This window comes from Astatotilapia calliptera, chromosome 15 (assembly GCF_964374335.1).
Source record: "Astatotilapia calliptera chromosome 15, fAstCal68.1, whole genome shotgun sequence".
Taxonomy (NCBI): Eukaryota; Metazoa; Chordata; class Actinopteri; order Cichliformes; family Cichlidae; genus Astatotilapia; species Astatotilapia calliptera.
In genome coordinates this window covers 22,174,740-22,189,414 of record NC_137436.1, presented here as the reverse complement: position 1 = coordinate 22,189,414, position 14,675 = coordinate 22,174,740, and the positions used below count along the sequence as shown (strand labels likewise).

At 41.5% G+C, this 14,675-nt stretch overlaps 1 long non-coding RNA gene across 1 annotated transcript; it reads right to left on the bottom strand.

Annotated features, from left to right (window-relative positions):
• Positions 1–285: 285 nt before the first annotated feature.
• Positions 286–4,375, bottom strand: LOC113037565 (uncharacterized). Its single transcript, XR_013901713.1, has 4 exons — positions 3,123–4,375; positions 2,816–2,953; positions 2,530–2,625; positions 286–1,519 (listed from the first exon to the last, which is right to left on the bottom strand). It is a non-coding gene; the product is annotated as an uncharacterized LOC113037565 (long non-coding RNA).
• Positions 4,376–14,675: the final 10,300 nt, after the last annotated feature.

Here is a 14,675-nt window from a genome sequence, read left to right as displayed (position 1 = left end):
CACAGCAGGTCCATATTATTTTTTTAATGTTGTGTAAGTATAATTCAGAAGAATAATATTAACAATGAAAGCAGATGTTTGCACATGTTTGGAAATGTTATAATACAAGTTCAGTACAAACAGAGCTGTTCGAACCAGCAGAGTAAAAGTTTAATACTGAATATGAAAGAAGAGGAAGTCAAACTGGAGACAATAACAGACGGTAGATTGTACTGTGGTCTGTGGTGGAGGGATCAGGTGTGTGTGAGGTGTGAGATGGAGAGAGTTTAAAAACACACAAAGTTGTCCACAAACATATTTACATTTATTCTTATTATCGTGCAGCAAAAAAGCAAAAAGTTTTAATTTGGATCATTAGATCTGTTACTGTTATTAAATCCCATTAAAATTAACCTCAGGAATAAAAATAAAGTATGAAGACTAACAATCAAATAACACAAAATTTAAACAGCAATGAATAAGCTGTCAATTTTAACTCAGTGGGTAACCTTTAATAAAAATCATCAACAGCAAATTTAAACAAACAAAAGATTCAGTTTATCATAATTAAATAAAGGATAAATAATTGTTGTACGGTATTTTACTTGTTAGATAAATCTAAATGTACATGAAAAAGTTTTTAGCTAAATATGAGATAAAATCAAAATGTAATTTTTGTTTCCTTTATTTAAACCTGTCTTGTCCAACAGCATTCACAATCAGAAACATGATCTGAATGCTCTGTTGTACCAACACATTTGCTTGCCAGGAGCTATATGAATTTTGTATAGGTTTCTTATCTTAGTCTTTCTTTTTATTCTACTTGATTTATTCATTTTCATTGTTATTCACATTAACTTATGTGTAATTGATCAATACCAGAGCTGACAGGTAGGGAGAGGTAAGAATGGGAAGAGAGGAGAAAGGGAAAAAAGAAAAACAGAGAAAAATTGAGAGAAGACAAAACCAAAAGGACACAGCACACATAGCTCAACTCAGCAGATCACCACCTGTTGCACCTGTAAGAAAAACATACAAAAAACAAACAGCACCTCAGAAAAATGCACAATCTTGCATGTCTGTGTTTATATGAAAGAGAAACACACAGTTTAGTTGGGCCCTCCACCCCAAGACTACTGCAGACCCAAGCCCACACGTCCAGATGACAACCGTGTGCTGACACAAGTAGAAGGAGAAACGAATGACAAGGGAGGCCCAGAAAGAGCTCCCATGGTGAACGTTTAAGAGCCAGAACCATCCAAGCATGAGCTCAGGACTGTTCTCATGGGCAATGACCAGAAGGGAGTGGAAGGGAGGAGCAACCCTCACCTTCTATAACCATGTCCCACAGTGGTCAAGGCTCAGCAAGTCTCAGACAAAGACCCAGTCACACACACAGACACACAGTGTTTTCAACAGCAATGGGCTAATTTATGTGATGAGATGATGTTTGAGTTGTTGATCAGTGGAGTCTGACAGAAGCAGAAGAGTCTCCAATATTTTCATAGTTCACTCCATCTTCACCCTCATCATTATGCTCCTGTGGAAAACAACACAACACACTTTAGATTCTCTCTGATATTGTCACGTCTGATGAGGCAGATGGCCTGAAGAGGAGAGAACGTGGACCCAAATGCAGACACAGAGATGCAGGAGAATGTTTAACAAAAAGCGAGCCTTTATTGTGGGCTGCAAAAAACACCAAAACAAAAGGCGATCAGAGACTGTGAAAAACTAACTAAAACCTGAACTGGGAAAAACTAGAAATAAATATAAAGAATCTAAACCTGAGAATAAAGCCTGAATATGAAACATGAAAATCTGAGACGAGGGCCAATGAAAACAGAAATAGCAGAAGGAGAAACACAGACGACCCAGCAACAAACAGAGGAACACAAAGGTAACGAAGGAATGAGACACAGGAGGAAAACACAGCTGGAGAAACCACACGCAACGAGACCCGGAAGAAGGAAAACGGAAAAAACTAAGACGGCACACAAGACTGTCAAAGTCAAACAAGAAGACACAGACTTTACACTGAAACAAGGAGACACGACTGACAGGGGACACAAAGGACACATGGATCACAGGAAGAGCGCAGAAACCAAGAGACTAAAAATTCTAAATAATAATGAAAATAAAGACTATTAATGATTCAAAACACAAAACACTGGGTCCCCCCCACAGGACCGTGACAGATATTCATACTTTGTGATATTATTTTGCTCATTTGTCTGATGTTTTCACTCTCGTGATTTTTTTAAATTCCTCATGATTACAGTTAAGTTTCAGTTGAACATGGTCAGCACAGTATATTCTTATCTTTCATTATTTTCTATCTTTGTATATCAACTGTGTCAAACAGGAACAGACACCACAAAGAGATTTTGCTCTATAAAGTTAGAGAGGACTATTGAGTGTTCAAACTCACAGTGGTTTTCTCCAACTGTGTTTTGCTTACTGAAAAGACAAAATAATTAAAACAAGAGTACAGTAAACAGTTAAACTCAAAGCTTTTTGTGTAAAAGTCTCATCTGTGAATTTTCTCACCGTTACATTTTATCCACATGTTGACTGTAACAGCAGATATTAAGAGAGCTGCTAAACCCACAGACACGATGATGCATCTCAACAAATACAGAAAATCTGAAAAGACAGAAACAATTTTGATCACCACAACAGTTATTAAGAGCACCGCTAAACCCACAGAAATGATGATAAACCCTGAGGGAACTGGAGAGATTATTAAAACATGATAAACATGAATTTCTCAATACATAGAGCCAAGTCTCACTCTGACACCCACACTTTAAAAGAAGAGAGATTCAGTCTCTACCTCCTGATTGACTATTTGATGGTGCTGTCAGTGTCCCCTCTGATGGTTTTATTTCATCTTTTCTTGTCCACATGTTTGTTATTGTTGATGTTAATTTAATTGGTGATTTTGCTGATTTTGTCGTTTTCACATCTTCACCTAAAGAAAAACAATAACAACATTAAAGACACTGACAGTAAGAAGAGACTTGAAAGTAAGTGAACAACAACAGAGAGGAAACAGTGGTGAGATGTTTAACAGTCTAACAAGTCTCATTTTTGATGATGTCTGAGGATATGTTCTCTTTATCTTCATACAGACACTCAACTGTGAGTCTACAGTGTTCATATGTCAACACAGAGCTTTTCAAGATGCTTTATCTGTCATGGTTTGCCGGGGCAAGCCGTGTGAATAATAATGGATCCAAACTGCAGGCTGCGGAATACGAACGTGACTTGCAGGGAGAATGACCAGAGAATCAACACAGAAGGATGGAAGGGAAATAACACAAACGAATCAGCAATTACTATGACAGAAGACACAACTTAAATACACTCAGAGAACACAGGGAGATTACATACAGGTGGGAACACAGCTGGGAGTGATTAACATGACGAGACTAGGGAGGCAAACTGAAAACACTCACATAAGACACAGACCTTCACAATAAAACAGGAACTTACACAAGAAAAGACACAAACTAAGAAACACGGACTAGATACAGTAACACACGGGCAGAACAGAACAACAACAACAATCTTTATTTATAGAGCACATTTAAAAGCCAAGGGCATGCCAAAGTGCTTTACATAAAAGAATAAAAGAATAAAACAATTAACATTATAACATCAGAGTCATATAAGTGTGGAATTATGTTCACAGGTAAAAACCGCTAATAAGAGTAAACTATAGCACATAGCTATAGCAAAGTAAAGCTGTACCATCAAACACAGTGATAGAGAACATAGACAACGCAAGACAACGCAAGACAAACAGAAAAATTAATAGAATAACTCACTGCAAACAAGGCCAGGATTTAACTGGTAGAAAAAGCTAGTTCAAACAGGTAAGTTTTAAGCCGTGATTTAAAAGATTGAATAGAATCAGACGCCCGGATGCCAATCGGGAGATTGTTCCACAGCTCAGGTGCAGCTAGAGCAAACGCTCGATCACCTCTAGACTTCAAACGAGATCTGGGCTGAACCAACAATAACTGTGAGGATGATCTTAAAGCCCTCGCAGGAGCATATGAGTTTAAGAGTTCCTTAAGATAGCTTGGTCCTGTGTTATTAGTAATTTTAAAAGTAAGCAACAGAATTTTAAATTGAATACGAAATTTCACAGGCAACCAGTGCAGATCAGCAAGGACGGGAGTGATGTGAGCAAACTTCTTAGTTTTAGTTAGAATGCGTGCAGCGGCATTCTGGACTGTCTGTAATCTATGTAAAAGGGTAGAGTGGAGACCAAAATAAAGTGAATTACAATAATCTAGCCTTGACGTTACAAAGGCATGGATGAGCTTTTCCAGGTCATTGTGCGGGATATAGTGTTTGGCCTTAGAAATAAGGCGAAGTTGGTAAAAACTGGATCTGACGACAGCAGACACGTGTTTATCAAGTTTAAATGAGCTATCAAGTAGCACACCCAGATTCCTAACAGTGTCAGAGAAAGAGCTAGTGAGAAAACCAAAGGCATCACGAAGTTTGGCACGGAGAGCTTCACTACCAAAGATCACAATTTCAGTTTTCTTATCATTAAGGATAAGAGTATTTGCCAGAAGCCATTGCTTGACCTCACACATGCACTCTCGAAAGCTACTCAAGGACAGAGCTAGATCATCATTTAACTCAAAATAGATCTGGATGTCATCGGCATAATAATGAAAAGCAATGTGGTATTTCTCAAAGATAGCACTTAAAGGAAGCATATATAATGAGAACAGGGTAGGGCCTAACACAGATCCCTGGGGGACACCACAGCAAACAGGTACAGCGGAAGAAGACGAGGTGGCCAAGTGAACCGAAGAGAGCCGATTGGAGAGGTAAGATTTAAACCAATCCAAGGCAGCGCCCTTGATGCCTACAGTGTGCTCTAGTCGGCCAACAGAGTAAACACTAACCAGAGAATTAACAGAACCACAATCACGAAGAGAAAACACAAAACGCTGGGTCAAAAGGACCCAGGATCATGACATTATCATTGTTCTCATGTACACACACTGGTGAAGATGGAGATATTGTAAGAGAAAAGCAACAATAGAAAAATGAACTTCATCACTGTGATCATAATTATTGTGGTGTTTCAGTTTGTTGTTCTAACAGGACAGTTTGAGCTGAAAACATTAAGATGTAAATACTCACTGTTAATAACAGACAGATCAATCATAAAGTCTGGACCTTCTTGTGATCCTGTTGCTGTTTTGTACTGTCTGCAGGTAAAACGACCAACATCCTGATCTGTGACCTTCTTTATAACCAGAGAACAGTCTGCAGAAACACTCAGTCTGTCTGATTCAGGTTTGGCTTCTTTAATCTGCCCAAGTTCAAAGACTGTTACTGCTGGTGTTTTAGTTGAGTTACTGAAGAGCCAGGTAGTACTGTTACAGTTATGCTGACCTTGTATCACATTTTTACAAGGCAGAGTAACATCATGTCCACGTCCAGCAGTGACAGTTTGATTTTGCTCAGTTGTTCCTGTTGAGAAAAAGAGAGAGAGAGAAATGTGAAACATCAAATATGTTATGAATATGAGTGTTATGTTTATAACGTGAAGTTTATTTTAAATACAACACAAGTTTCAACTTTAGTTTCCAAGAATCAGCTAAAGTCAAAAAGTTAATCATGACTGTCTCAGTTAAAGGAAGAATAAATAACACTTGTGATAATAATGCAGTTTATTAATTGAATGTGTTTCTATGTACACTTACCTTTAAACTGAAGCATCAGCATCAGTAATGAAGACATTTGAATCCATGTGAATGCAGCCATCGTGCTTCTCTGTCTCTCTCAGTCTCTGTTCTTGCTCTCAGAGATGAACACAGCATCAACTTCCTGCTCACTTCCTCATAGTGACATCACTCCTTTTCTCTCCTCTTGCTGAATTATTTCAGTTCATAGATTTTAAGCATCCTCACCTCTCTCTCAATATGAAAGAAGTAAAAACCTTTTAAATATTTAAATATTCGTATTTTAATCCATTTTGCAAACTCACTTATAGTGCCTTTAATGGACTGTGCAACAATGGAAAATGATCAATAATGGAATAGAAGAAGTCAAATGTGTGAAAATAATTAGTTGAGATGTGTCTGTTTTTGCAGCTTTTGTTGACGGTTTATTGTTTAAAATTGTGTTTATGGTGGTTCTTGTCCACATGTGAAAGAGATCAAAACTCTTCACACTATTGCAGATAATTTTGTATTATTTTTTCATTTTAATAAAATTTGAAATCATATGGTAGGAACACCCTGCAATAGACTGGCAACATATTTATTAACATACAGTACAAGGAACACAGAGAGAAGTAGTTACAGAAAATATTGTAATTGTAATAAGGAGCATAACATGCTCCATATTACTGTCTGTAATTATCTTTTGAACTGAGCTCAAACCTCAAGAAGTACAAAAGAGGAGAGATAAAAATTCAAATACACAGATGACACAATTAAAACAACCAGTGATTTTGATCTGTCTGTTGCATTTAATTGTAATAGTAAAAATCTGAAACTGCATCTTTAAGAAAAATGAAGAAAAAAAAGTGTGAGTCTTAATCCGTGCTCACCTATTCTCAATGCAGTTGTAGTTTCATAATAATTTCAGTTTGCAGCATTCAATTTTTGGAACCAAGCTCAATTTTCTTCCAAGATTTTTGGGACCAGATAAAAAGATGTGACCACTGACCACTAATGCATTTGACAACAAGTGCGCTCGAAGCTCAATATCAAAGAAGTAAATTATCAAACAAGTAAGTGACTGAGACAGGACTCATTGCTAACACATACTTAGATCACGCCTGATTCTTCTGGCTTTACTACGGCACAAGACACTTTAACACCCCACACACACAATGTACATTCTCATATTTTGAACTGTAAATTTCCACATTGTTTTATTTTATTTTTTTTATATAATGTATATAATTCACTTGCTTACTGCACACAATGTCCTCTTTGTATATATTCACTCACTGTATATAATGTTCTCTCATAGTTTATTATTAGAAAACAGGTTCATAACTATGTTTTCCTGAACACATGATAAGAGGTTAAGATTCAACCTCTACTCACCTGAATTTGATCCAAGTTTTTACGATTAAACATGATGATACTGCAGCAGTAAACACTATTAGCAGCTACAAAAGAAAACTAAATGAGATGTGTTAGTGGTTTGAGACCTGTTGGTTCTCATTGCACCTCTTTTTGTTTTCTGAGAAGTGAAGGGGAAGTGCTTTGGTGAGAATGTGGGTACAACAGCAACAGAGCTCTGAAGGTTTCATGATGACCAGATGAACTTCTGACAGATAAATGGTTAACACAAAAAAATAAATGCTAGCTGCTACTTTAGTCTTAGGTGTCAGGAGACAGAGCAAAACGTGCAATAAAAAAAACATAATATGTAGTATAACATTAATTACTGTCACTGATGTCTTCCCCCTGCTCAGTAACTGATAGAGCACATATTATCCATCATAAAAGAAAAAATAGGGAATGGGCAGCACAGGTCACCGGTGCTAGCAATTGGGAAAAAAACAAAAAACATATTAACAATTATTGGTGGTCTCACTCCACCTTTTCTTTCCTTTCTCTTCCCCCCCCCCCCCCCCCCCTTTTTTTTTTTTTTTAAAGTAATTATTTGTGAAAGGGAAGTAGTTTGGTGAGGATATGCAGAGCTGTGGAGGTTTAACCCTCTAAAGCTGACCACATACATATACATACACACAGTTCTTCTTCCTGTGAACGTCTCATGAAGACAGCTGGTGACAAATGTCTGTTGTTTTTGTGCAATTCACTGTCCTTAAGAATTTAAGAAGCTGGGAGAAAAGATCCATAAAATTTGGTTAAACTATCGCTACTGTGATAGTTTTAAATATTAATTAAAAACTATCTTAATCTATAAAACTATAGATTTAATTATATTAAACTATATCAATCTCAAAGTAGTGCAGTGTTTCGTTATATTTGTTTATATGAATATGCAGGATTTTCTCATTTGTCTAACACTGACATCTGGGGCGACCGTGGTTCAGGGGGTTTGGAAGCTCATCTTGTAACCGGAACGTTGCTGGTTTGATCACCAGCTCTGTCTGTCATGGTTGTTGTGTCCTTGGGCAAGACACTTCACCTACCGCCTACTGGTGATGACCAGAGGGGCCGATGGCGCGATATGGCAGCCTCGCTTCTATCAGTCTGCCCCAGGGCAGCTGTGGCTACAACTGTAGCTAGCCTCCACCAGTGTGTGAATGTGAGAGTGAATGAATAGTGGAATTGTACAGCGCTTTGAGGGTCTTGAAAAGCGCTATATAAATGCAATCCATTATTATTATATGTGAGTCTGAACAATTGCTGTTTCCCCTGTAACCATGCTGTTATTTCTATCACATACTCTGTGCATAGACCAATAAGTACTCTTACCCATACACTTATGTCATGGTATTGACTCCATTAATCGCAGGATATCACTGAAGCACTGATTCAGTGTTGGCATATAACAAAAAGTTTAGCATGCATTCAAAGGCTCAGATTCTGCTTACTGTACCATGAAGGTGGAAAACAGGTCAGGACAGCATAGTAAGAAATCCTCATCAGAGCCCTGAAACAGTAACTACTATTTAAGGATTCTGGATAACACTGAAGTTAATCCCAAAAAAACGAGGCATGTGCAAATATATATATACATATATATATATATAAAAATTCCCCACTCGCCCTTGTAGGCGGTCAATCCTTCAAGCTCGGGTCCTCTACCAGAGGCCTGGGAGCTTGAGGGTCCTGCGCAGTATCTTAGCTGTTCCCAGGACTGCGCTCTTCTGGACAGAGATCTCCGATGTTGTTCCCGGGATCTGCTGGAGCCACTCGCCTAGCTTGGGAGTCACCGCACCTAGTGCTCCGATTGCCACGGGGACCACCGACACCTTCACCCTCCACATCCTCTCGAGCTCTTCTCTGAGCCCTTGGTATTTCTCCAGCTTCTCGTGTTCCTTCTTCCTGATGTTGCTGTCATTTGGAACCGCTACATCGATCACTACGGCCGTCTTCTTCTGTTTGTCTACCACCACTATGTCCGGTTGGTTAGCCACCACCATTTTGTCCGTCTGTATCTGGAAGTCCCACAGGATCTTAGCTCGGTCATTCTCCATCACCCTACGGGGCATCTCCCATTTTGACCTCGGGACTTCCAGGTTATACTCGGCACAGATGTTCCTGTACACTATGCCGGCCACTTGGTTATGGCGTTCCATGTATGCCTTGCCTGCTAGCATCTTGCACCCTGCTGTTATGTGCTGGATTGTCTCAGGGGCATCTTTACACAGCCTGCACCTGGGGTCTTGCCTGGTGTGATAGACCCCAGCCTCTATGGATCTTGTACTCAGAGCTTGTTCTTGTGCTGCCATGATTAGTGCCTCCGTGCTGTCTTTCAGTCCAGCTTTGTCCAGTCACTGGTAGGATTTCTGGATATCAGCCACCTCCTCTATCTGCCGGTGGTACATACCGTGCAGGGGCCTGTCCTTCCATGATGGTTCCTCGTCTCCCTCCTCTTTCTTGGGTTTCTGCTGCCTGAGGTATTCACTGAGCACTCGGTCAGTTGGGGCCATCTTCGTGATGTATTCGTGGATGTTCCTTGTCTCATCCTGGACTGTGGTGCTGACACTCACCAGTCCCTGGCCCCCTTCCTTCCGCTTAGCGTACAGCCTCAGGGTGCTGGACTTGGGGTGAAACCCTCCATGCATGGTAAGGAGCTTTCTTTTCTTTATGTCAGTGGCTTCTATCTCCTCCTTTGGCCAGCCTATTACCCCAGCAGGGTACCTGATCACGGGCAGGGCGTACGTGTTGATAGCCCAGATCTTGTTCTTACTGTTCAGCTGACTCCTCAGGACTTGCCTGACCCTCTGCAGGTACTTGGTGGTTGCAGCCTTTCTAGCGGCCTCTTCATGGTTCCCATTCGCCTGCAGGATCACCAAGTATCCAAGGGCAGGGATAGCTCAGTAGGTAAAGTGGTCGCCACATGATCGGAAGGTCGGCGGTTCGAATCCACTTAACGGCTACCCTGAGGTACCCCTGAGCAAGGTACCGTCCCTACACACTGCTCCCCGGGCGCCTGCTTAGTGGGCTGCCCACTGCTTCACTGAGTGAATGGGTCAAATGCAGAGAAAAACAAGTAATTTCCCCATGGGGATCAATAAAGTATCCATTATTATTACTTGTAACTGTCCTCTGTGTCTGCAATGTTGCCTTCTGGTAGTTCAATCCCCTCAGTTCTGACTACCTTCCCTCTCTTTGTTACCATCCGACTACACTTCTCCAGCCCGAATGACATTCCAATGTCATTGCTGTATAGCCTGGTGGTGTGGATCAGTGAATCGATGTCTCATTCACTCTTGGCATACAGCTTGATGTCATCCATGTACAGGAGGTGGCTGATAACTGCTCTATTCCGTAGTCGGTATCCGTAGCCAGTCTTGTTAATGATCTCACTGAGGGGGTTCAGGCCTATGCAGAACAGCAGTGGGGACAGAGCATCTCCTTGGTAGATCCTGCACTTGATGGTGACTTGTGCTATGGGCTTGAGGTTGGCCTCCAGTGTTGTCCACCACATCCCCATTGAGTTCCTGATGAAGGCTCTCAGGGTCCCATTGATCTTGTACAATTCTAGGCATTCCAGTATCCAGCTGTGGGGCATTGAGTCATAGGCCTTCTTGTAATCAATCCAGGCAGTGCACAGGTTGGTCAGTCTGGTCCTGTAGTCTCGGCTGACTGCTTGGTCTGCCAGTAGCTGGTGTTTTGCGCCTCTGGTATTCTTGTCCATCCCTTTCTTAGCCCCGCTCATGTATTGACCCATGTGCCTGTTCATCTTAGTGCCTGCATACAGCTGGATAGCGTATGCAGCTGTATGCATACATATATATATATATATATATATATATATATATATATATATATATATATATATATATATATATACATACATTATCATCATACACAATCTTTAAAAATATGAAAATCTTACACTGGATTTGTTCTTGGTCTTCTTGGTGAAGCTCATGGAGGCATAGGGAACACCATCATCAGCATCCGCCTGCACAGTGAATACAACACAATGACTGCTCAGTAATATGTGGATTTACAATGAGTCTGCTTCACAAGCATGACTTTTTAATTTTTGGGGAAAAAAATATTTCTCCCTATTTTGGGGGAGCTTTAGGGTCCCTAATAATATATCAGTCATAAAAGTTGACCCATCTAGTGTTAGGATGCCTGGGTCGTCGACCCAGGGTTTTTGAGTTTATGATATTATTTATACTGTCTAGTTTTTGGTTTCTTTGAGTTCTGTCTTATGGCTTAGGTCTCTGTCTTCTTTAGTTGCTCTGTCTCCCCTATCACCTGCATCCCCTTGTCTAGTTCGCGTCTATGTGTATCTTAAGTTCCTATATCCCCGTGTTCAGTCAGTGTTTGTCTGCCCTGTTCCCACGTCTCTGTTCCCTTTGTAGTGCCTGCATGTGAGTCTGTGTCTTTGTTCAGTCTGTGTTATGTGTTTCCTGTTTTACTTTGAAGGTCTCTGTCTTTTCTCAGTGTGTTCAGGTTACGCTTCTTTGGTCTCGTCAGTTCTGATTTGCCCCAGCTGTGTTTCCCTCCTGTTACTCATTCCCTGATTGCTCCCTCTGTGTATTTAAGCCCTGTGTTTCTTAGTGTCTGTGTTGCGATCTACCGTTTTCTTAGCTGTGTGTTCTGTCATTCCTCTGGTTTAAGTTTGTTTTGAGTTTTTTCAGTTATGTTATATTTTTGAGTACCAAATTAAAGCCTTTTTGAGTTCACGTCTGTCTCCGGAGTCTGCACCTTGGGTCCTATTCCTGCCTGCACACAGCCACACCCAACAGAAGATCGCAACCAGAACATGGACCCAGCAGACTCCGTGTGGTAGTGATGGCCAAATGAAGCTTTCCGAAGCACTGAAGCTTGTATTGAAAAACGGTTCATTACTCGAAGCTTTTCAACACAGTCCTCTCCGGTGACATCTGGTGGTGAAAATTTTGAAGAGCAGCTTGAATCTGCAAAATAAAACGGACTGCTCAATTATCACTGCTCACTCAAGAGTGGAGTTCTCTCTGATATTGGGCCACCGTTCCGTTGCTTTGAACATGTAATTGGTTTTGTTTTCTCGATTGGGGGGCTGAAAAAAATGTAATGCGTATCTGCGTAATACATTTTGATCAATAAACTTTCCCTATTTAAACATGCACTATGGTGTGGCCTTTCTTTGCTCATAACTCCTTGATGTTGGTAAATACAATAAGTGAGCAATATATATAATATACATATGATAATGCACAGCACATTATGGAGTATGCCCCTGCTGTGAAGTCCTGCCTCCATCTACTTGTCGTTTAATCACTGGACAGCTGGACAGGTTCATACAAAATATTAGATTAGGCCAATTCCTATACATATTTTTGACCTAGGGGTGGGATTGATTGTGAACTGGAAAGGGAAAATGCTTAGGGGGCTGAGTACGGCTGCATCGTCACTGATTTGTAGAATCCTTTTGATTCGATACAGGATCCGATTCAATTTGATTGGAATCTGGAAAGTTTTGCCTCAGTCAGAAATATTACAAGTCTGATCATTTAACAGTATATATCCATAATTTCGTGTCTATTAAAAGAAAGCTGACACATGTGAGACTTAATTAGAGATGTAAACAGAGAGTTATGAAACCTGCAGCTGCAGAAGCCAGCGAAAAAAAAAGAGGCAAACACAGCGCGGACCCGACGACACACCAAAATCTGATTCTGACGCGTCGGGTCCGCGCTCTGTGTTTACGTTTGTATGCAGAATCCGTAAACCTGCTCGCAGTTACTGTTTTAGCTGTATGGTGTTTGACGACATGTTGTGAGGTTTAACCTGAGATGCTGGCGTTTCAGGCATAATAACGTTAATTTACAAATCGACACAGGATTGTAATGAATCAATATCACTTTATTCAATTTAGCATGGATTGTAATCAGAAAGGCGATAATCAAAGCCCACCCCTAATCAAGAACTTGCAAAGTAAAAACATGATCTATGTAAGGTAGCCCTTTTGTTATTTACATTTAAAAAGAGGATTAGTGTTACTGTGCGCTGGCTGAGTCTGTTTCTTTTCTTAGAAATAGTTTCTCCTGCCCTGGAGAAAATCCACTTGCATGGAACAGAAGAGGCTGTGGAGTGCAGGAACCACACTGCAAGCTGGTAGATATGCAGGTATTCCTGGGTCCTGCAGACTATCACCTAAAAACAATAAACAAAATGATTTTCTAAACTGTAGCAATGTAATGTACGTATAGTGCCAAATACATTTTTGTAGTCTTCATTAGCTTTAATTCACATGGAAGTGTTCCTAAAGTCATATGCTGTAATGATATTTACATTATGAAAACATGATTTTGGACATTTCAAGTTTTTCACTTCGGCAGATAAAATGAATTGAGCAAAATCAACTCAAAATATTCCCACACGCCAGAACGTCCTCTCTTCCTCGCTGGCTCCATATCTGTCAGTGGAATGATCACCTCGTCGCTATCTGTCACCATCAACACACTCCACGAATCCCGTGGATGATTCACTTCCTTATATCCGTTTGAATCAGGTACCGAAGCAGTTACGTGCGTAATGAAGCTTCGGACGTCACTGGTCACGTGACTTTTGCCAAACGAAGCAAGCCTCGACACAGTGCTTCTGAACCAGTGTGTTGTTTTTTTCGACACACGCTCCGGAGCGTCAGCTTCAAGCGGGCCATCACTACCGTGTGGTATCAGCGACCTGCAGTTTCTGCCTTCCTCAAGGAGATCGTGAGGGAGGAAGCTGAGCATGCCCAGGAGCTCCAGTCACCCTTCTATGGGTCACGTTTGGCTTTGGGAGGGCCCCGCAGCCTCCAAATGGCTACGGCCGAGCCAGTGTCTATGCCTCGGGCGATCAGGTTGAGCACGTGCTCCTTCTCTCCAGTCGCTACACCTCCGCCTTCACCCCTGGATTACCAGTCCGACAAGAGAGTTAAGCGGCGGAGGAAGAGAGATTATGTGACACCGGACGTTAGACTCACTCCGCTGCAGTCCTTCGCTCTGTTTTTGGGTCTGCCGCGTTCTGAGCTTCACAAACTCTCTGCTTCCTCATCGCAGCCCGGTCCTTTGGAGGGTTCGCAGCCCAGTTCGCCACCTCCCACTTCCCGGAGGAGGCGACGCTCACACCGTCACCACTCTTTTTCTGCGGAGCAACTCCCGGTGGTGAGTTGTGATTGCTGTCGTTCCTCGGAGCTGGAGACTAACAATCATATGAACACTGCTAAGACTGAGACTATTAAGACTGTTAGACGTGGTGGTGGTGGTAGGAAGTTAAAAAACGTTTTAGAAGAGTCTGTGTTTGCTGAGCCTGCTCCTTCGCACCATTGTGTTCCTGCTCCCAGGGCAGCTCAGGCCCAGCATTCACCCGGAACCTGTTTCAGTGCTTCAGGTGAGGGAGGCTGAGGTCCAGCTGGTCCCTGCTCGGGTGTCTAGGCTGGCTGAGCCTCTGCCTGTCGCTGCACCCGTACCAGCTCCTCGGGTGGGGACTGCAGCTGCCCAGCCGTTGACTGTGCCTGTCCCGGCTCCCAGGGTGAGGATGACCGGGAACCAGTTAGCTCCTGCACCCGTACCTTCT